The sequence below is a fragment of the Ochotona princeps genome, chromosome 8 (assembly GCF_030435755.1).
Source record: "Ochotona princeps isolate mOchPri1 chromosome 8, mOchPri1.hap1, whole genome shotgun sequence".
Lineage (NCBI taxonomy): Eukaryota > Metazoa > Chordata > Mammalia > Lagomorpha > Ochotonidae > Ochotona > Ochotona princeps.
Window position 1 is genome coordinate 2837696 of NC_080839.1, and position 23002 is coordinate 2860697.

The window sequence follows — 23002 nt, forward strand, 5'->3', positions numbered from 1 at the left end:
CCCAGGGGTGCAGTTGGGAGAGCACAGGCGGCTGGGGTCCGCACGGTCAGCTTGGCGCCTTGCCCCGCGGGAGCAAAGATCTAGAAGGGCGCGGAGTGGACAGGTGCGGGCGCGGCGGAGGGCGAGGCGGCGGCGATTGATCCGAGTATCGGGACGGGTCCCCTTTATAAGGGCGGCCGGCGGGGGCGATCGTCAGAGTCCTGGACGCAGACGTCAGAACGAAGCGGTGCTGGGGCGGATGCGGGGACGGTGCCCTCGTGAGGAGCGTGGGGTGAGGGTGCGAAGGCAACAGGGCCTGGGAGCTGGGGCCAAACCCGGGCACGGGGCCAGAGCCCTGACTCGCGGCATCCTGAATCAGGGGAGAGTTGCTACGGAGGGAGAAATTCTCTGAGGTTTTGGTCAAGTGCAACTTCTCTGTTCCCACTTACGGAGCGGCTGGAAGCCCAGGAGGGTGGGGTCCCTGGTTCTTGCCCTCCCAACCCCAGCAGGGGTTGTTTCTTTGGCGTCTCCGATTGCGCGATTGCACAAGGATGAGAGGCACTGGGCTGCTAGGGGAACCTCAGGAAGGTTCTGAAAGTCCCTTCCACAAGGTAAAGAGAGGTGATCCCAGAAGTCAGCCAAAGCAGCTTTCCTCGCGGTGCCACCCAGGGGGCCCGCCGTCTAAAACACACTGGTTCAGAACTAACAAATGTGATGTCTTCATTTAAAGTGCAACGATATTTGTATACCTATCGACCTATATCGCTATGCCGAATGCTTATCTCTCCAGGAATAAAAGCACCAAGCTCCAGCTGCATTCATGTATGTGAGGATGTGTGTGAGTGTGTGTGTGTGTGTGTGTGTGTGTGTGTGTGTGTATGGGTACGCCACAGCCCGTCGAAACAGTTTGTGGAAAATAGAAGTAAAAGATAATTTAATTTTGTTGTGAACATTTTTTAAAACCCACACCATATGAGTGGCCTTAAAAAGAAAATGGTAAAAAAGAAAAAGTCAATGGAAAATGGATGTCATGAAAGAAATTATATATGGATTTCAATTTTTATGCACCAAAATAAAATTTTTAATCTCATTTTTATAGCTTTTTTGAAGTTCCCTGGTAAATATAAAGATCTCTCTTTGTGTGTGTGTGTGTGTGTGTGTGTGTGTGTGTGTGTAGCTAAAGCAAGGAGGGTAGCACATTAGGCTAAAGAAGCAACAAAGTCGCAGGAGCATGTGCTGTTTTTCCTTTCTTGCCTTCTTCCAACATTACGGACTATCACACAGCAGACTCGCATACCGCTGAGCAAACTACACCCCATTTCTGTTCCTGCATCAATCCCCACGTGAACCATCACCCCTTTGCTTCTTCTGGTTATAGACAGTAACTATACCCACCGTTTCTTTGAGGTGAGAAAACCCAACTGGGATCACTGGCCATGAAGGGGCAGCTACTGTGGGTTACGAGACTCACTCATTGCTTTTCTAAAGAAGGTTTAGCTAGTCTTTCAATAAAGTCACCCTCCCCTCTGTCTCATGCAGAGATGTGTGAGTTTATGATTGTTTAAAATATTTATTCTTCTTCATTTGAGAGACAGATTGTTCAGCGAGGGAGGGAGGGAGGGAGAGAGAGAGAGAGAAAGAGAGAGAGAGAGGTTGATTTTCCATCTGATGGTTCCCTAGCTGGTTCACTCCCCAAATGGCTGTGGCAGAGCCGAGCCCATTCGAAGCCAGGAGTCAGAAGTTTCTTTCCGGGTCTTCCGCATGAATACAGGGGTCCAAGAACCTGGGCTATCCTCCATTGTCTTTCCAGATCATAAACAGGGACCTGAACTGAAAGCGGAGCAGCCAGGGCATGAACCAGGGATCATATGGGATGCTGGAGCCGCAAGTGGAGGATTAGCTCACTATACCACCATGCAGACACCCACATTTATGGTTTTAAGGAACTGCCAGAAAACAAATATGAAATTGCATATAATTATTCAAATGTTTTGAAACATTTACTTATTCATTTGTTCACTCATTTTATTGCTTTGATTTTTTTGGATTATAGCTCAGTAGCCAGTTATGTTTTACACATAAGCTAATTTGGGACTTTTCCATCAGAATAAGCTGATCTCAGAAAGCTTACAGGTGTAGCAGGTACAGGCAGTGGCCATATCTGAAAGGGTGCGTGGGTTCGGGCCAGGGAGCATGAGTCAGGCCCAGATCTGGGCGGAACCAGTGACTCCTCGGAGAGCAACAGTAGACATTTAGGAGGGAGAATATGGAGTGCAGCCAGCCCTCCTGCTGTCAGGGGTGGGAGACACCTAATCCACTTTAAGAAGGCAGACTTGCCAAGCTCCAGACTCCGTGCCAGAATTGAGAAGGGATAGTGTCCTTGAAAGTGGCCAACAGTTTCTGGCCTTGGCAAAGCAGCTGTCCTTCGTGACAGAAAGCACCAGTTGAAAATGACAACTGCTGATGTATTAGTCTAGTCCTGGGGAGACGTTTTGTCATTTGCCGAATCCAGCAAGTTCTCGGGTCTGATCGAAGGATGACATGCGTGTGCATTTCTATTCCAGGGTGCACCCTCCTAAACACCCAAGCTCTTTTGTCTGCAACATGCACCACTTCTTCTGCCCTTCAGAGAATATGCCATCCAGCATTTAAGTTAGGGAAAAGCACAGCAGTGGAGAACACTCCTGTACAGGGAGGTGTAAAGCAAGCTGTTCATTTACAGATCATTTATGTTCTTTTTCTTCCAGATCATTTAAAAATGAATGCTCATCCCCTAAGTGCCTTTTATGGCCCAACAAATGTCCGGAGTACTAAGGATATACACAATAAATGAGACAGACTCTACGCTTAGGCAATTTATCACTCATGGGCGGGAAAACGAGGCAAAACAAGCGGGGACTTTGCTCTACAGCCTGGCAATGCCGGGCAGGGGACAGCCTAAAACAAAGGTTATAGGGAAAACGCCAACAAAATGTCTTCATTAGACTAAGATATTCATCTTGGAAGGAAGGGAAATTTGCTCCCAGTAAAAACACATGGGGGTATTTTTAGAATGCAACAGGGGCTAGTTGTCTGCTAAACTGATCTTTGTCCTCAGATAACCTGTAGGTCATCACCTCGCTGCCAACGTATGTTCCTGAGTACCAATCAGCAGTGCCAACTTCTTAAAAACAAAAAATTTTTGTTAAAATACATAGGATTAACTTGCAATACTCCCACATGTTAATGAGGAACAGAGCAATAGTTCAACACATACATAAAGTTTAAACCAACCAAACCAATCAACTAGCTTCTCTCTCTTTTTGTTTGTGTTGTATTGGCTTCTGTCTTCAAGATTTTTGCATGTATTATATGCTATCATATTTTTTTTTACCTGTGGCCACCCTGCTATGCTGTGTGAGGCTGGAACTTATGTCTTTTACGTGATGTAACTCTTGTCTTGGCCCTATTATCTATCCCACATTCCTTTCACTCCTTTTCCAAACCTCTAGTAAGTGTTCTTTGTTCAGAGCAACCGAACCATTTTTTTAACTTCCACAAATGAGACAGAACATGTAGTATTTGCTTTTCTGTGTTTAGCTTTTTGACTTAATATATCTTTTGTTCCGGAGGTCATGTGCGTGGAGCAGGGGGGCACTCCAGAGTGGAGCAGGTGGTAAGGAGGAAGCTTGGATCCCAACCATGAAGACTCCCAGACCTTCACCACAAACTATTAATACGAGCAACAAGGACTATATCCCAACTGCCAAGGAGGCCACAGGGAATTGGATGCCCTCAGAGGCCGAGTACTCTGAGGTCACCCACCCCCAACCGGAGCTTCCGCAGGGGATGGAAGAAGTCCAAACACTACCATGCAGAAACCAACGTCATCGGAAAGACAACCAGAAGCCCTGAGTGGTCCGCAGAAACAGAAGAACAATAAATGTCCTTCGGGACCAGGGAGGAGAGCTTTCTCCACCCTTGGACCCCCGCCCTCCCTCGAAATGACCATCGGGATCGCTTCAAAACCCCTCACAGCAAACAAACAATCATACAAACTAAAAAAACCTAAAATAAATAGACAAACAACAGAAAGTAGAGCTTGAAATCTGACAGGAAAGAGCTGGCGTGGATTGGCTCATGCCTTGCTGGGTGGGACACAAAGATTAGTTACTCCTCACCATGGTGTTGAGGATTTTCCTGCACACCGCCCCCCCCCCCCCCAAAGAAAATGTTCTGCATCTTAAATGTCGACAAATATCTTGTTAGAGTTACAAGCCAGTTTAGATTATCCTAAAATCTGCCAAAATCAGCAAAATTATACTTCAACACATCAACTGGCTAAATACTAAAATGAAATAGACACGAGACAGCTGAATGGTACCTTTTAGCCATGTTAAGGTATATAGCAGCCGGTCCTGTATATAAACTAAAATTGAAATGTCAATGAGCTAATCATAGGTTGTGGTTAGGACTTGCTTTTTTTTTTTTTTAACATACTGATTACTCAAAACCATGTCAATTCTATAATATTGCAAATTGCTGTTGATGTTATATTGGGACTCTTAATTGACTGTGACGATATTCTACCAGCTCTAACTTCAGACCAGAAATGGTCTCCCCAAGAAACTGTTCAACCCATCTGGACAATAAGTAGCTGGACTCTATGCTTGGTATATGTTTGCAAGGAAAGAATCTTGTTTGAATTTGAACTGTAATACTGCATCAAGGTGGAGGAATCCACCAGGAGGGGCATGGTGGGGAGGGGTAGGGGGATTCCCAGAGCCTATGAAACTGTCACATAATGCAAAATAATTAATAATATATATATATAATAAAAAATTTTGATTAAGTATTCAAAAAATATATATCTCTTGTTCCAACCATAACAGAATTTTATTCCTTTTTATGGCTTATTAAATGTCCATTGAGCATATGGATTACATAGCATTTATCTATTCATCTGGTGGTGCACATACACATTGGTTCTATATCTTCATTTTCAGATTAGTGCTTCAGTGAGTGTGGCGGTGCTGCTACTACCTTCACATGCTGATTTAATGTTTTTCAGGTATAGAGCCAGAGGTGGGATACCAAGGCATCCCAATCTCTACATTTATTAAAGAGATGACCCAGATATCCCACTCTGTACTGGTCTTCAAAATGGGAATGCTAATTTGCATTTCCCCCAAGTGTTCCTGTTTCTCCATCTCCTCATCAGCGGTCATTATTTTCAGTCTTTTTGATAACCTATGTGAGAGGATAGAGGATAATAATTTCATTTCCTTGCAGTCTAGAGATACTGAGCATCTTGTTTGTTAGTCATTTGTGTTTCTTTGGATACATTTGGATACATGTCTATTGAAATTGCTGACTTCATGTTTTTAAAGATTTATTCATTTCAAAGTTAGACTTACTGAGAGAGAGAGAGAGAGAGAGAGAGAGAGAGAGAGAGATCTTCCATCCTCTGCTTCACTTCCCAAAAGTTTGCAATGACAAGAACTGGGTCATGTCAACGATACGAACCAGGATCCAGGTACTTAATTTGGGGTCTCTGACACGGGGCCAGTTCATTTCTTCTATGCCTGTAACAACCAGGACTAGCCCAAATTAAAACCACAATCCCAGACTCCATTCTGCAAGATGCACATTAGCAGGAAGCTGAAGTGGAAGTGGAGTTGGCACTCATATCAGGGGAGTTAGATACTGGAAGCTGGTATGTTCTGAGCCAAATGCCTATAAATACATTTTGGTTATGACTCAAATTTGGATCAAAATGCATTTTGAGATTTTTAGAACCGATATTTCGTAAGTAATTATCGTTTGGAATGTCCCGGCTTCACCACACAATCTTAGTCTGAATCTTTGGTCAATTTTAATTGATTAAATTCAATTGCAATTGCAATTAATTGGTCATTTCAATAACTCTAGGACTATCTGAACCATGAAGTACTTTAAAAATTAAGATTGTTGACTATGTAGGAATTCTGAATCTTCACATTTCAGCAAGACTTGGGAATCTTTTTCTCCAGCCCTTCCCCAGTGTTTCTACTGATCAACTTGGCTTGCAGTATCCTGCATTTCAGAGTGAAAGAGATTTGAAGTCAAAATAGAGAATTTTAGCTCATTTCTACTAATTGTTAGATATTAAATTTGTTTTCTTATTTGAATTTTAATTTTCTTATCTATAAAATGGATATAAAATTTGCATTATGTTTTATCTCATTAGAATATAAGGATTAAAGGAGGTGGTATATGTTACACTTATTGCAATGTATATCTTCCAATAAGATCTCAATAGTATATGTCAAGTGGTTGCAAGTGCATACATCCACAGGCACTCCACAAGGCTGAGTTCACTATCTGGTCCTTGGTCTTACCTATGTCTTAGGGTTAGGGCTAGGGTTAGTCCGAGAGTCCAATAGTCCTTGAGAGAAATCATCTCATCACCAGAGGCAGATGCATAGTAGGACAGCAGCTCTGAAAGCTTCTTGCAGTTTTTAGAGTCTTTGTGTATGCCAAACTTTGTGCTTTTGGAGAACTACTTATAAAGCTTCTCATAGTTCTCTTTACCTTTTGCCAGCTAAGTGAGGCGTTCTAGGCATTTCTTGACCAGGTTCTTCCTAATAACTTTCAGAATTTTGCTTTGTTGCAACATCTCATGGAAAATATTTAAGGCAAGATTCTTGGGGTCGACCACCTCTCTAATGGAAGTCAGATACTCCAGAATGAGCTCCTCACAGCTATCCATGATGACGTCTGCAGTCATACAGCTTGATATTGTTATTTTCCTTTCCATTTTCCAAAAGGTCAAAAGCAGCACATCTCAAGACAAGAGTAGAGTTCTGAATTCCAATTGTCTTTCAAGAGAAAAAGGCTTCCCTTCCCAGTGGTCTTCCCAGCCATTGATCCAGTTCTCACAGAAGGCTCCATACTCCGCATTGGTAGTGCTATCAGGATTTCTGATACAAATAGGCTTGGTCTTGCTGAGTTCCTTCGGTCAATGTACTTTTCCCTGATTTTTTTTTCTTCTTGTCATCATCCTTCTTTTGCTCCTCCCCTCTTCCTCATCAAAGCCAACAGCTTCAATCTCAAGTTTGCTCTAAGACACCTTCTCTTGCTCCTCTTCATTCTTCTCTTCTACTTCATCATTCACCTCTTTGTCTCACTACTTCTTCACAAAGAAGTATGTGATGGGGTGGACAATGAACTGCAAGTGCTTCTGCATAATCTCCTTTATCCTCCTCTTTTCCAAGTACTCCATCTGGTCCTGTTTCAGGTACAGGATCACCTTGATTCCATGTCCCATTTGTTCCCCTGTATTGGCCCTCTTGGTGAAGGAGCCATTGCTGACAACTCCCAGGCGTTTTTGCTCATTGGTGTCATGTTTGGTGATCACAGTCACTTCTCCAGCACCAGGTAGCCCACACCAAAGTAGCCAGTCATGGAGATGTCCATGCAGCCTGTGCCGCCTTGGTGCTGCACTTGGTGATGGTGCCCAGGCTTTTGAGCAAGTTGGCCTTGGTCATCCTGGTGCCAATAACCACAATCATCAGCATGTAGATTGATGTGCAGCTCCTTGCCCAAGTCCAGCTTGCTGGGGCCAGTCAAGCTCTCAGAATGGATCTTGTCCAGAACGTCCGATGAATTTGAGATAATCCCCTGCAGGAAGATCTCTTCGTTCAAGTGGAAGGTGTTGATGATGAAGGAATCACCAACATCCCACCTCCTCCTCCATTGGCCGGTTCTGGGTCTGAATCTCCTCGGGTATCTTGGCTCAGCAACCCCAAGGTCTGCAACAGGGACGCGGAAGCAACTCTTTTAGACCAATTTTAAATTAAATCCAGATTTGCCATTATAGGGTATGGCCAGGAAGAGGGGAAATAATTCAGTTTTGTAGGAACCTGAGATCTTATATTTATGTGCAACAAAACGCATGAATCTTAAGGAATTGAATTGAATTGAATTGAATTTTGACAAATGCAACCTCACGGTAACTCAGGCCCTAGTAGAAACACAAAACGATACATTTGCTCTAGAAATTCGTTTTTTTTGAATTCTGAGTCATTTGTTTCCACTGACTCCCAGGAGAGGATCTGGTTCTGATTTTTTTCAACTGAAGATTAATTTTACCTATAAATAAAATATCACATTTGCACTTAGCAGGATATTTTCGATATTTCTCTATGTTTTTGAGTGGGTTGGTAATATGTTGTTTTTCGTCAACGTCTCCTATTGTATGATTATCTCTGCCCTAATGAATAGTCTGATGAAATGTATCATTTCTCACTGATATTTGCACAACTTGGAGGACAAATATTTTTGTAGATGTATGTGTTTGTTTTCCCATTTTTTTACTAGCATTTGATGCTTAAAATTTGGTTTTAAAATAATTTTTGTTTTTTCTTTCTTTAAATTTAATCATCCTGTTGCTTGATGTAAAAATATATCATGGTGGATTTAAATTGTGTTTTTATTGATGAGAATAATGTTGGGTATTTTTTTTACTTGCCTGTTGTAGATATTCTTCACATGTTTTAGATGCTAGTCTTAGTCTTATATATACATATATAGTACTATATATATATATATAAGACTATATATATAAGACTATATATATAGTCTTATATAGTCTTATATATAGTCTTATAGTCTTACTATATATATAGTCTTATATATAAATATAAATATATATATATATCTTTCTTCAAACTTTCTTACCATTCCATCTTCTTAATGAAGATTAGACATTTTTAGTTTTGATCAAGTCCGATGTAATTATTTTCATTAGTTTCAGTGCCATTTCTAAGAACTTCCAATTGAGAAAAAATAGCTTATACTGTGTCCCTTTCAGAGAGTTACAATTTTATCTTTAATATTTCATGCTATTATCACCTTAAATTTACTTCTGTGTAGAGTATGAGGAAATAATACACCACTGTTTGTAAATTTTTAATTTATTTGTTATGTTGTTTGCATTTAAATTTAAGTTTTAGGGCCCGGCGGCGTGGCCTAGCAGCTAAAGTCCTTGCCTTGAACGCCCCAGGATCCCATACGGGCGCCAGTTCTAATCCCGGCAGCTCCACTTCCCATCCAGCTCCCTGCTTGTGGCCTGGGAAAGCAGTCAAGGATGGCCCAATGCATTGGGACACTGCACCCGTGTGGGAGACCCGGAGGAGGTTCCGGGTTCCTGGCATCCGATCTGCGCAGCACCGGCCCGTTGTGGCTCACTTGGGGTGTGAATCATTAGACGGACGATCTTCCTCTTTGTCTCTCCTCCTCTCTGTATATCCGGCTTTCCAATAAAAATGAACAAATCTTCAAAAAAAATTTAAACTTTAAAAATTTATTTGAGAGAGAGAGAGCCGTCCCAAATGAGTCCCCTGGGAATGCATGTAGCAGCTGGGATAGCCAGGCTAGCCAGGGCTGAAGCCAGGCAGCAGCCAGGCTAGTCCAAGTGAGTCAGGGCTGAAGCCAGGAGCAAGAGCTCCATTCCAGGCCTGGGAATTGCAGTCCTACTTGACCAAACATCACTTCTTCCAAGGATTCCCATTAGCTGGAAGCTGGAATGCGGAATGGAGCCAGAGTTGAACCTAAGGACTTTCATATCATATCAGGGCTCCCCAAGGGTGTCTTAACCAATGTGTCAAATACCCAGTCCTACGTCTTACTTTTTGAAAGGTATTTTTCTTCTCTATTCTGTCTCAATTTCCTCCTTTTTTGTGTCTCTATGTACAGGAATTCGTTGGATTTGTCTCACAGAATAACAAATGATCTTTTTTATTACTCATTTCGGCTTATTTTCTGATCCAGTACTTTATATCTTTAAATTCACTGACTTTTTTTCTTGTTATCTCCATTCTGATTTACTTCATCCAGTGTTTTACAAAACGCACAATTTGTATTTTCTGATCCTGGAATTTCTGTTTCTTCTGGTTTTAATTGCTATGGTGCTAAACTTCCTATTACTTCATTCATTATGATGCATGTTACTTATGTGATCAACAACAGCTAATTTTTTGATATCTCTTGATACCTATGGCTTCCTTTATGTCACCTCAGGTTTGTTCCCTAGCACCTTTTTTTCGATTGCAAAATTGTCATATTTTATATTGCTTCACATATTGAAAAATTTGGTTTGTAAACTAGATGATGTGAATAATAGATTGAATCATAGTATATATTATACATAAAAAGTGATTTGGTCTTTTTTACCATTTCTTTTTATACCCAAATGCTAGATTTGTTTCTCTACATGGAATTAATTTGTAAATGCTCATGTAATAAAAATTGAGCATTTAAAGCATTTTAAATGTTGTATCACCACTCGAGTTTACTTCCAAAATGTTCCACAATGAAGCTTTTATCCACTCATGCCATACCCACACCCTCATTCTTAGCACCTGGTAGCTACCTCTCTGTGTTCTGTCTCTATAACTTCGGCTTTTTTGAATGTTTCATATAAACGGAACCAAAATCATTCAAAAGGTAAACTTTCGCGTCTGACTTCTTTCACACAGCACAAGACTTCAGAGGTTCATCCACACTGTATCTCAACATTGCGTTCCATTTTACTTCCGAACCATACTTGCTGTGTGTATATATCACGATTTGTTGACTCATCTGTTGATGGACATTTAGATTCTTTTCATTTCTTGGCTGTTATGAACAGTGCTGCTTTAAAATGCATTGTATAAATGTGTATTAGCCATTATTTTCAATTGTCAGTGTATACACAATATATGGAATTATACGGCTATGCCATTTATATCTTATGAGGAGCCACCATTTTACATTCATACCAGAAGAACAAAGATACATTTTCTCCACATTTCATCAACACTTTTATTTATATAAAAATATGTATTTTTATTTACTTGAAAGAGAGGTTTCTCATCTGCTAGTTTACTCCTCAGATGTCCATAGCAGCCAGTCCTGGGCTAGAATAGAGTCAGAAGGTACGAAGGAATCTAGGCCTCATGCCTGGGTGGTAGGGATCCAGAAACTGGAACCATCATCTGCTGCCTCTCTGGTAGCACACTAATAGGAAACTGGAATTGGTACAGGAACAGACTCAAACTCAGGTACTCTATAGGGATGCCGGCAAGCTAGTCAGCATCCTAATCATTGCATCGAACTCCTACCTTAGTATTGCTATTCATTTAATGAGAATGAAAAGTGGCACCTCACTGTAGTTTTTATTTGCATTTGCTAGAGACAAATGATCTCGCATATGTGTTCATGGACTTGTTGGCCATCTAAATATCTCCTTTGGCAATATGTCTTCACAAATCTCTAGTCAATTTTTTGGTTGCATGGTTCTCAGCTTGTGCCTTTTTAAAATTATATGCTTAGCAATAGAATCAGTAACACATAGAACTTGCAAATAATTTCTCACATTGTTATTTTATTTTCTGAATAAAGTCCTTTGATGTGCAGAGATATTACATTTTGCTGAAAACAAAATTTTTATATTTTTGTTTCTTTCTCAATCTTTTGATATGCATTTAAGAATTTGTTGCAAAATATAAAATCACCATGAAAAGTAACATGTTTTCTAAAGCCTTGATAATTTCCGTTGCTTTGGAATGAAAATACAAATGGTGGGAGTTGGGATTCATTTTTGTTTTTATTACAGGTGATTTTTCAAGTTGGCCCTGAACCATTTATTAAATAGATCATACCCATTGGCATCAACCCAATGAAAATCTGTTGACTATAGATATTTCAGCTTATTTCTGCAGTCCCAGGCTTATCCAACTCTGTTGCACACATACATGTATATGTATATGAAAAATATATGGCCTATCATCTTATGTCAGAGCTACAGAGTTCGGACAACTACAGCTTTGTAATGAGTTTTTAAATTGAGAAGTGTCACTTCTCTAACTTTGTCACTTATCCGGCTTGTTTTGAGTATTTCAGGCTGTTAAATTTTTTTGTTTTTAAAGATTTATTCATTTTTATTGGAAAGCCGGATATACAGAGAGGAGGAGAGACAGAGAGGAAGATCTTCCATCCGATGATTCACTCCCCAAGGGAGCCGCAACGGCTGGTGCTGCGCCGATCCGAAGCCGGGAACCAGGAACCTCTTCCAGGTCTCCCACGCGGGTGCAGTGTGTCAAATCTTTGGACCATCCTCGACTGCTTTCCCAGGCCACAAGCAGGGAGCTGGAGGGGAAGTGGAGCTGCCAGGATTAGAACCGGCGCCCATATGGGATCCTGGGGCCTTCAAGGCGAGGACTTCAGCCACTAGGCCACACCACCAGGCCCCAGGGTGTTAAATTTTATAGAAGGTGAAAACCAGCATTTTGATTTCTCTGAAATAAGAACAAAACTTTGGAAAATGGATCTTTGGCAAGAATTACATTGAATTTGTAGATGTCTTTGGGTCATATTGACATTAGTAATATAATGTCTTTCAATCTGAAATGCGATGACTTCCCTTTGATTTTGGCTTTGTTTAATTCATTTCAGCAATGTGTTGCAGTTTTCCATATACAAATATTTTTATTTGTGGGTAAAATCTGCCTCCAGGTATCTCTTTTTGTAACTGTTATGAATAATTTCTTTTCACATTGTTTATTAATGATATATGGGCACAGAGCTGATTTTTGTATTGATCTTCTGCTTAACCACTTTGCAGATTTGTTAAGTATGCTAAGTGTATATGTGTGTAATATTCTTTGGAATTTTTTTACATTTAGGATCACTCCATCTGAAAATGGGAAAATTTTACTTATATTCTTTTCAGATTACTTTCATTTATTTTTCTTGCCTTCTTGTTCTGGCAGAAAAGTTTCAATATTTGAGACATTGAATAGCAATGGGAAGGAAGAATATGTGTGTCTTGATTCTGATCATAAGAAATATATATATTTATAATTTCATTGCTGTTTCTTTGAATTATTAGTTTCTTGAGTATTTTTATCATAGAATGTGTAAAATTTTGTCTTCATAAAAAAAGCTTGTTTCTTTATTTGAAATGCAGAGTTACAGAGAAGAAGAGAAAAAGAGAGAGAGAAAGAGAGGGAGGGAGGAAGAGGGAGAGGGAGGGAGGAAGAGGGAGAGGGAGGGAGAGAGAGAGAGATCCCCCACTTGCTGATTTACTCCCCAGGACTGTAATGGCTGGGATAGGGCCAGGCCAGGTTAAAGCCAAGAAACTGGGACTTCATCTGGGTCTCCCACATGCGTGTAAAGGCCCAAGCACTGGGACCACCTTTGCTTGCCTTCCCAGGAATGTTATCTGTGAGCTGGATAGAAAAAGGAAAAATGGACTCAACCAGTGCTCAAACAGGATGCCAATAGCAACCCCCAGTCAAATGCTTCCTTTGCTTAAACTGGAATGGTAATTAGCTCCTATCTTGAGTTTGAACCATCTTCACATGCTAGGAATAAATACTTCTAATGGTGTATGATTCTTTTCATATTCTGATGTGATTAAGTCTCCAGTGATTGAAAAAGAATTTTTGTGGCAGTATTTACAATTGATCTAGTCTGCAGGTGTTGTGGGCTAAGGAATTAATTAGCACTAGTTAAGCTGGGCAGGAACAGGAACTGGGCTTGTGGCTAAAACACCTAGACTAATTGGACTCATCTGTATCCACTTTCCTGGCTAAATAGGACTGGGATGGGCAGGGGGGTGGGAAGAGTTTATAAGGAGAGGTGAAGGAGCAATGAAGAGAGACTTCACAGAGACTTCTACCAGCAGTGGTCTCCTGTCGATGCTTCATCCCCAGACCCTCTCCCTGTCATGTTACTGGCTTAGCTGACACCTAACGTGGGGCATGGCATGAGGGACAATCTGAGGGACCCCTGGACCTATGAAGGTGAGTTTGTAATTAAAAATTTTGCAGGGGCATAAGTGATTTCATCCCCAGACCCTCTCCCTGTCCTGGAGCACAAAGGATAATCTGAGGGACCCCTGGAACTCTAGAAGGGCATTAATGATTTCATCCCAGACCTTCTCCCCACCCTGGAGCATGAGGGATAATCTAAGGGACCCCCGAACTGTGGAGGCAAGCTTAGAGTTAAATATATTGCATGGGTATAAGTAAAAAGTTATGGGGTAAGAATTTGCGAAAGTGCAGGTGATCAAGAGAATCAGAGATCTGCTCCAGTTACAAGGCACCAACACTAAGCCTAAGACTGTGCAGAAGTTTGTTGAAACCGTCTTTGAAATATTCCCATGGTTTGCTCTCCTTGTAGCCACCTTTTTTCTCTGGTGCTTGGCAAAAAAAAAAAAAATGCTTTATCATCCCCTCAAGTGGTGGTGCAACCCTTCCTTGAAAAATTATCTGTAAGAAGGGGGAGGTAGCCACAAACCAGAGTAAGAAGACAGAGGGAACCCCAATCCAGGGTAAAAAAGGAGAAGGAACCCCAGACCAGACAAAGTCTGGAGAAACTGCATGAAGAAGATTCACGGTCCTCTTCTGAGGAGGAGGAAGAGGAAGAGGATGGAAGTGAGTTTGCCAAGGATCCTCCACCCATAGAGCATGTACCCATAGAGCCTGTGCCGAGCAAAAATCTCTTTTGACCAGGCATGGAGCCCTCTGTGCCACCTGTGCTGTTGGCGCCAGTAATTCTGGGTGAAGCTGTGAAAGATTTACAGGAGCAACTTCAGCATCTCTGCCTTCAGTTGAGGCAAGATTAGCTATAGCCCCAGACAAAATACAACTTGCTTCTCTGTTGAATTATTTGGGATTTCAACTTTTTCAGAATTAGATTTAACCCCCCAAAATGCCCATAGTCACAGAAAAGTTACAAAGTCTTAATGATTTTCAAAAATTGTTGGGGGACATTGATTGGATGAGACACAGTTGGAAACTTACTAACGCAGATTTGAAACCTTTGTTTGATATCTTAAAAGGCAATTGCTCTCCAGGGTCCCCTACGGTGCTGATTGTGGAGGGACATAAGGCCCTATGCAAGGTTGTGATGACCATTGAACAAGCCCATTTGGCCATTGATTTATTGTTTTAGCATCCTCATATATGCCTACGGGGGTATTTTATCAGCAGGGGCCTATATTATGGGAACAATTGCATATCTCTCCACTAAGACAATTGTGCCTTACTATTTGGTCATAGCAGAGTTGATACAGAAAGCCATTAAGAGCAGCCTAAGACATGTTGGGAAGATCCCAGATACCATTATTATTCTGTACACTTACAAAACATGAAAGAGACCTGGGCAATACTTTTGAGCACTTTAAATGTTAATTTTGACAACCGCTGTCCCAAGGAACCCATTGTACAGTTTTTTATTTTGCACCCTGTTGATTTTCCACTTGTAACCTCTCTTCAACTATTGCCAGAAGCATTAACTGTTTTCACTGATGGGTCATCTATTGGGTCAGGCAGCTTTTGTAATAGATGCCCAGGTTACCACCATCCCCACATCTTTTGTCTCCCCACACGTTGTGGAATTGGTGGCAGTTCTTGCAGCCTTCAAATATTTTCCACACAGCCCTTTAATTTGTGTATTGACAGTGGGTATGTTGCCCATTCCCTTCCCGTGCTGGAGATTGTGGGCCAAATTTCTTCCCACTCTGCAACAGCATCTCTATTTGCAAAAATTCAAGCCTGTATTTGGGTCCACAGAGATAAACTGTGACTCATATTCGAGTCTGTGTAGGTTTGCCTGGGCCCTTGACATCAGGAAATGCGGCTACAGATACTGCCACCAAACTGGTGGCCTTGACCCTTGAGGAGGCACAAAAGGCACATGCTAAGTTTCACTTAAATTCCAATGCCCTTAGTTTACACTTTAGTCTGACCAAGGAACAAGCCAGAACCATCGTGAAGCAATGCTCAGTATGCCCTCAGTTTTCGTCTGTTCCCCATTATGGAGTGAATCCCCGAGGACTGTTACCCAATCATGTCTGGCAAATGGACATGACACACATCCCAGAGTCTTGGACACTAAGGTATGTGCATGTTACTGTTGATACTTGCTCTGGATTTTTTCTAGCTACTCCTCAGACAGGGGAACAAGTCAGGCACACCCTGGCCCTTTGCAATGCATGTTTTTCCATATTGGGAACTCCCAAAGTTATTAAAACTGATAAAGGCCCCTGCTATCAGCAGTAAGTTTTGTGATTTTGCTGCCTCCCAGCATAAACCACTAATTATAGGCATTCCTTATAATCCTCAAAGACAAGGTATTATGGAACATGGCAACTGTACTATTAAGGATTATCTTATTAAAACAAAAAAAGGGGAATATAGCACCCCCGAGATCATTTGAACCTTGCATTATTTATCTTAAATTTTCCAACATTGGATGCTGAAGGACGGTCTGCTGCAAATCGTCATAGGAATCCGTCTCGGAAGCAGAAGGCTTATGTCATGTGGAAGAATCAGTGGTCAGTGGCAAGGCCCAGATCCTGTCCTCACATGGGGCTGAGGATCGGTTTGTGTTTTTCCAGAAAACAAAAATGGCCCACGATGGATTCCTGAGAAGATTGTCTGGCAAGCTCCTGCTGCTGAGTCTTGTGAAAGCTCAGGTACTGGCCATGGTGATGGCATTTGAGTCGAAAGATCTACGGGACAAGCAAGTATATTGGACCTTTGTTAAGTTACCCCTCCTTTTTGTCTTCTTCTTATGTGCAACAAGGTCCCCATATTTCTTGCCTTTTCTAAGGGGCAGCTTTGTGGGGAATGGGCATGCACTGCATGCCCCCCTCCTTTCCCTTATTGATGGAGGCAATTATTCCTATGGAAGTGATTAGTTCAACCACTCCTCTGGATTTGAGGACTTGCTGACGTGGTGAACCTTATCTCCTTGAATTTTAAGCATGTGTCTGCCTGTATTATCCCCCCACTTTTCTCTCTTGCATACAGAAAATGCCTCTGAAGTGAATTACACTGAGGTCAATTGCACCCTAACAGTGTGTTGGATTGGCAATGACGATACTGCTGTTGTCATGCAGCTGCCTGGAATCCTGCCTGTGCCTGTCAGAGCTAACAGAGAGGCCTCTATTGGCTATAAAACAGACTTTGACATAACATCGACCATCATAGCCAGCATTGCTGTGGTGTTGGCAGCCACCGCCATAGCAGAGGTGGCCCTAGGTCACAAAACAGCTACTGTGGAGATCGTGAATAAGCTTGCGGAACAGACTGCCTGAGCTATGGAACAACAGAATTAAATTGATGACCACATGCGGGTGGGCATGCCTATGCTGTAACAGCAGGTTGATTTGTTGGCAGTGGAGCAGCAGATGCTGTGGGATATTCCCCATCATATGTTCCCCATCATACATCAGGGTCTCTTGTTTGCCATCATATGTCTATGTTCCCCATCACCTGTGTGAGTACAAAATGTTTCCCAAGCCCGGGAACTGCTCTCTGCTTACTGCTAGCGAACTAAAGATACTCCTAGTCGTGGAACAGGGTTACCAGTCTCCCCAAGTATGGTTTGTGCAGCTGCAGCAGGCAACGCGGTGAATGCAGCCACTGATGGGTAAGATGGACTGGGCACTGACCAACCTAAGACAGGGGCTCCGTCATTCTATGGAGATTCCCGATGATGGGTAAGGCTGATGACCTGAGAATCCACAACCTAAGACAGGCACATTCAAGTCTGCTTTAAAACACAAAAGGAGGACTTGTGTGGGCTTAGGAGTTGATTAGTGCTCATTAGGCAGGGCAGGAACAGGAACTGGGCTTGTGGCTAAAAACACCTAGACTAATTGGACTCATCTGTATCCAATTTCCTGGCTAATATAGGAATGGGGGGGAGAGTATATAAGAAGAGGTGAAGTAGCAATAGAGACTCCTACCAGCTCTGGTCTCCTGTCCATGCTTCATCCCTAGACCCTCTCCCTGTCCACATCACTGGTTCAGCTTGTTGGAGCATGCAGTTTTTTTTTTTTTGTAAATATCCTTTTCTGTGTTAATTATCAGGAAAATGCTAACTTCATAGAGTGAGTACAACATAATTCCTTGCTTTAAATACCAGGAAGACTCCTGGAAGGCTTTATTTCCTTAAGATTTTGATAGAATTCGTCAATGAAGCCCTGTGATCTTAGAATTTTCAGGATGTGTTTGGATTGGTAGATTTATGTGCTCACTTGTTACATGTCTACCTTGATTTTTGCTTCTTCATAACTCAGTAGCTGGTATAGTTCTAAAAATTTGTCCTTTTAATTTTGGCTATTCATCTGATACATCGTATTATAGTATATTTTATTTCTGAATCAACAGTAGTGAACTATCCACTTTCATTTCTGGTTTTAGTAATCACATTGTACATTTTTTTGAAGTCACTCAAACTTTATGGCACTTTAAAAGAAGTGATCTTTTCATTTCATTTTCTTTTCTCTTGCTGCCCAAATTCTGTCTTAAATATATCCACTACGATTTTTGTGTCTTTCCTTCTGATATATTTAAGCTTGGCTAGCCTTCTTTCCTGTTTATTCCTTACAGTGTAGAGTTAGACTTTTCCAATACAGGAATATACTGCTGGGAATTTAGAAGTGTAGGTTCTGCTTTCATGAGTATCACAAATTTTAGTATATTCCATTGCTGAAATTGGAAGGTTTTGTAGACAAGGCTAATGTGGATTTTGAACATTTCAGATTTCTGGAATTCTGATTTTTGTTTTCTGACGAAGCCACTTGCTCTGAAATGGTCTGGAAGTGATAAGCTTTGTGAGCTATCCACTCCCTCATTTTATCTGCTCCATTTTTAAAAATTTTATTCACAATAGAGAGCTAACAGATTTGTAAAATCTATAAAGTCTTTGGAAAGCATATAAAAAGAAACTTTCAAAATATGGGATAGAACCAAGAGTTCTAGAATTGAAACCAAGAATAGGTTGTATCATAAAATTCAAACTTCAAAATAATTAAAAAAAAAAAAGAATGGTGAAAATCCATAGAAAAAAATCTCATTCAAAGGCGAATCAAGATGGCAGAATAGGGTAAGGACACATTTAAACAAATGGAGAAATATTAATCAGTGTGAAGCAGAGAGGACACATTCCAGGAAACAGGAGACAACAGAACAACAGCAGAGGGGCACCTGGAGACTGACAGGTACAGGAAAGCAGCAAAAATAACGGTGTGGTTTTGCAGTGACTGATACTCCAGTGGCATTCAATGAAGAGTGTTCTGAACTCCACCAGCAGTCAGAACTCCACCAGAACCAGGTGGGAGGGGATGTTACCCAGGAGCTTCAAAGGTGAACCCAGACAAAGAACTGCTTTTCCTGCTGGCCCGTTTGATTTGACCAGGAGCAGAGACAGAGCAACTGATCACAAGTGGGCAGTCTGAGAACAGGGTGGATTTCACAACCCCACCTGCCTCCTGGAGCCGAATTAGGTGCCATTTGTTTAAGGAGGCAAAGGCAATGTGGCAGGACTGAGCGTGCACAGAGCTGGGAGTGAACTCATTTCTGGCTCAGTGAACTGCAGCAATGTAGCATTCTACATGTTCCACAAAGAGAAATCCGGGTAGCCCCCAAACCTGACAGCCAGCAGATCCAGAACTCTAGTAGTGGCACATCAGGTGCCAACTCTTACAGTGTGGCAAAGAATTTAAGACTGCAGGAACAACAGTGAGCTGCACATGCGCTGAACTCGACAAGTACTCACTGAGTAGCTCAGCACATTGCACTGGTCCCACAAGAAAATAATACTGACTATAGTATTGCACTGGTCAAAACTGCATGGCCATCAGACCTAACGGCCAACAGGTTCCAGTAAGATCAGTCCTGCCAACAATCTAGCTATATAGGACACCTGGTGTCTCCCTAATCCTGGGACCTGCTCCAACCGGAAGTGGGAGAAAGGTTGCACAGACAATGGGGCAGTCGCAGCACGGTATCACAGGAGGTGGAGAGCGGTGAGCCAGGAGCTGGGGCTATGGAAACCATGGTAGAAATCTAACATAAGAACCCAGACCTAGAATTCACTGAAATGAGTGGCACAAGTGACTGTAAACAAAGAGCCATGTACCAACTGCAATAAGTAAAATCAAACTGTAGACATGTGGGTGACACAGCTTAGAAACCTGCCCTAAGGAGAAGAATCTGATAATTGGAAGGACAATGACCAAGAGCAAAAGAAGAGACAAAGGCACAATGAATATTACTGAAGACTCCCCTGCAAAGGAGCAAAACCCTTTGCCAACCTCGGAGTTAACTGAGGAAGACATTGAGAAAGTGGGGGATACAGAATTCAAAACATTTCTTAGTGAACTTCTTATCAACAATGAGAAACACATAAAGCAGGCATTCAAGGAATTCAAGGAATAAGTCACACTTAAAATGAATCAAATGGAAACTGATATATCAGAAATGAAGAATACAGTGGAGCAAATTAAAAGTACAGTGGGCCCAGCGCATTAGCATAGTGGTTAAAGTCCTTGCTTTGCACGCACTGGGATCCCAAATGGGTAGTGATTCTAATCCTGGCAGCCCTGCTTCCCATCCAGCTCTCTGCTTTTGGCCTGGGAAAGCAGTCGAGGATGGCCCAAAGCCTGGGATCCTGCATCTGTGTTGGAGACCTGGAGGAGGAAGCTCCTGGCTCCTAGCTTCAGATTGGCTCAGCTTCAGCCATTGCGGCCGCTTAGGGAGTGAACCATCAAATGGAAAATCTTTCTCTCTGTCTCTCCTCCTCTCTATACATCTGACTTTCTAATAAAAAACAAATGTTTAAAAAAAAATACAGTCTCCAAAAATAGAGAGTCTCCAAATAGAATTAAGCAAGCAGAAGATTAAAAGATATTTCCTGTCTCCAGGGGGAAACAAACAAAAAGCTGGAAGCAGAGCTGGATCAGGCCAAAAAAAGTATTGAAGAATTGAAAGATACTATGAAAAGGCCAAATGTAAGACTTATGGGAGTCCCAGAAGGTGCAGAAAGAGAAGCTGTGCTTAAAAATGCATTTAAAGAAATAATAAGGGAAAATTTCCCTAATCTAGAGAAAGAATTGGGAAGCAACATCCAGGAGGGGCACAGAACACCAAACAGGATTGAAAAAAAGTGATCTTCACCACCACACGTGATCATCAAGCTCTCTTCAATCGAACATAAGGAAAAGATCCTTAAATGTACACGTGAAAAAAAAATCAATTGACATATAAAGGAATGGCAATTAAGCTCACAGGAGATCTCTCACAGGAAACTCTACAGGCAAGAAAAGAATGGAGCGACATATTCCAGATTCTAAAAGATAAAAATTGTCAGCCCAGGATGACGTATCCAGTAAAACTTTGCTTTGTCTTTGAAAATGAAATAATTCTTCCATAGTAAAAAAGAAAAAGAAGTTCAAAGAACATGTATCTTCCAACCTGCACTCCAAATGGTACTTAAAGATAGTCTCTTGACAGAGTAAAGAAATAGCACCCACCAAAACTAAAGGCAAATGCAAAGAACATCCCAGTAACATAACAACACAAGACTAAATCGATGAAATCCCATTGCTGAAATGACAAGCAAATTACTATCTATTTGTATTAATACTGAATGTAAACGGCTTAGACTTATCAATCAGACATCATAGATTAGTAGATTGGATTAAAAATCAAAGCCTATCTACTTGTTGCCTGAAGGAGACACATTTCACTAACAAAGATCGGAGGAAAGTGTATCTCATGGATTTTGATTTTTGTTTCTGAGTTTCATCTCTTCAAAACATGTTCTTCTGAATAAATTCTTCAATGATCATAGATCATACATACATACATCATAGTAGCATCATTTTCTTCAAAAAGGTTCCTGATTTTCTTTTTCATTTTTTTCAGCGATACATTAGTCATTCAGTAGCATGTTATTTAATTTCCTGGAGTTGTTAATTTCTTTTTTTTTCTTCTTGTTGCTCATTTTGTTTTGTGGCTTTTCATTTAAGGGAACATATAGTAGCTGTGTTATGTAGACTATCATATTTAGTAGCATGTTATTTAACTTTGTGGTGTTGTAAATTTCTATTTTTCTTCCTGTTGTGGATTTTGTATGTTGGCTTTTCATTTAAGGGGATGTATAGCAACTGTGTAATGGAGAATATCAAATCTAGATCTGAGGATACAATGCAGTATGCATCTCTACTTCCAGACAAAGATGGACTATACTATAGTAATGATATAAGGAAACTCAGAGAGGGGGAAAGGAATTGGTGAGGGGATAAGGGAAATCCCAGGTCCTATGGAACTATATCATAAAGTGCTAATAATAAGTAAATTTTTAAAAATCTCATTCAAAAATGAAATGGCAATATTTGCAAGCTATAAATCCATCAAATGATTTTATCCAGAATACATTGATAATTCAAAATGCAAGAGTAAAAATGAAAAAAAAAAACAATAAAAAGTGAAAAACACGTTATGCAGAAAAATTTCACTCAAAATGACATACAGGACAAACAAGCTCATGAAAACGTGCCCAGATCTCTTGCTGGGAGTGAAGTGCGAATTGAAATTACAGGAACTATTATTGCAAGTATGATGGAATGCACAGAACTTTTATACTACCAAAAGTTGCAAAGCTGTGGAGGCCCTGACTCCTCACACACTGCAGTGAAATGTATAATTTCCTGCTTCCTTTGTGACAGGTTAGAGCCACGATGGAAAATGTTTGAGCGTTACTTATAAATGGACATGGAATTACCACAACCCCCCAACACTTTCAGCTTCAGTCAATTATCCCAGGGAAATGAAAACTTTTCATTTAAAGCTAGATAATAATTTTACATTGATTTTGTTTACAGGAACTAAAAACTGGAAATAGTCCTGCCTTCCTTCAAAAAACAAATACACCAACAAACTGATTTATCAGTTTCATGGGAGTGCCCATGGCAATACAAATGGGAACAAATGGTTAAATGTGGATAAATCCTTCAGGAAATGCATGTTTGGGGGAAAAAGCCAGTTTTTAAGTTCACACACAGTACCATCCAAATTCTATAATAATTTTCTTTTTAAAAAAACACATTTATTTGTATTTGCAAAGCAAATTTTACAGAGAAGGAAAGACATAGAGGGAGACCTTCCACCAGCTGATTCACTCTCTAAATGGACGCAATGACCAAAATTGAGTTGATGTG

At 41.1% G+C, this 23002-nt stretch overlaps 1 pseudogene; it reads right to left on the minus strand.

The window, feature by feature from the left end:
• Window positions 1-46: 46 nt before the first annotated feature.
• Window positions 47-9749, minus strand: LOC101536124 (heat shock protein HSP 90-alpha A2-like; annotated as a pseudogene).
• Between the last annotated feature and the right edge of the window lie 13253 nt (window positions 9750-23002).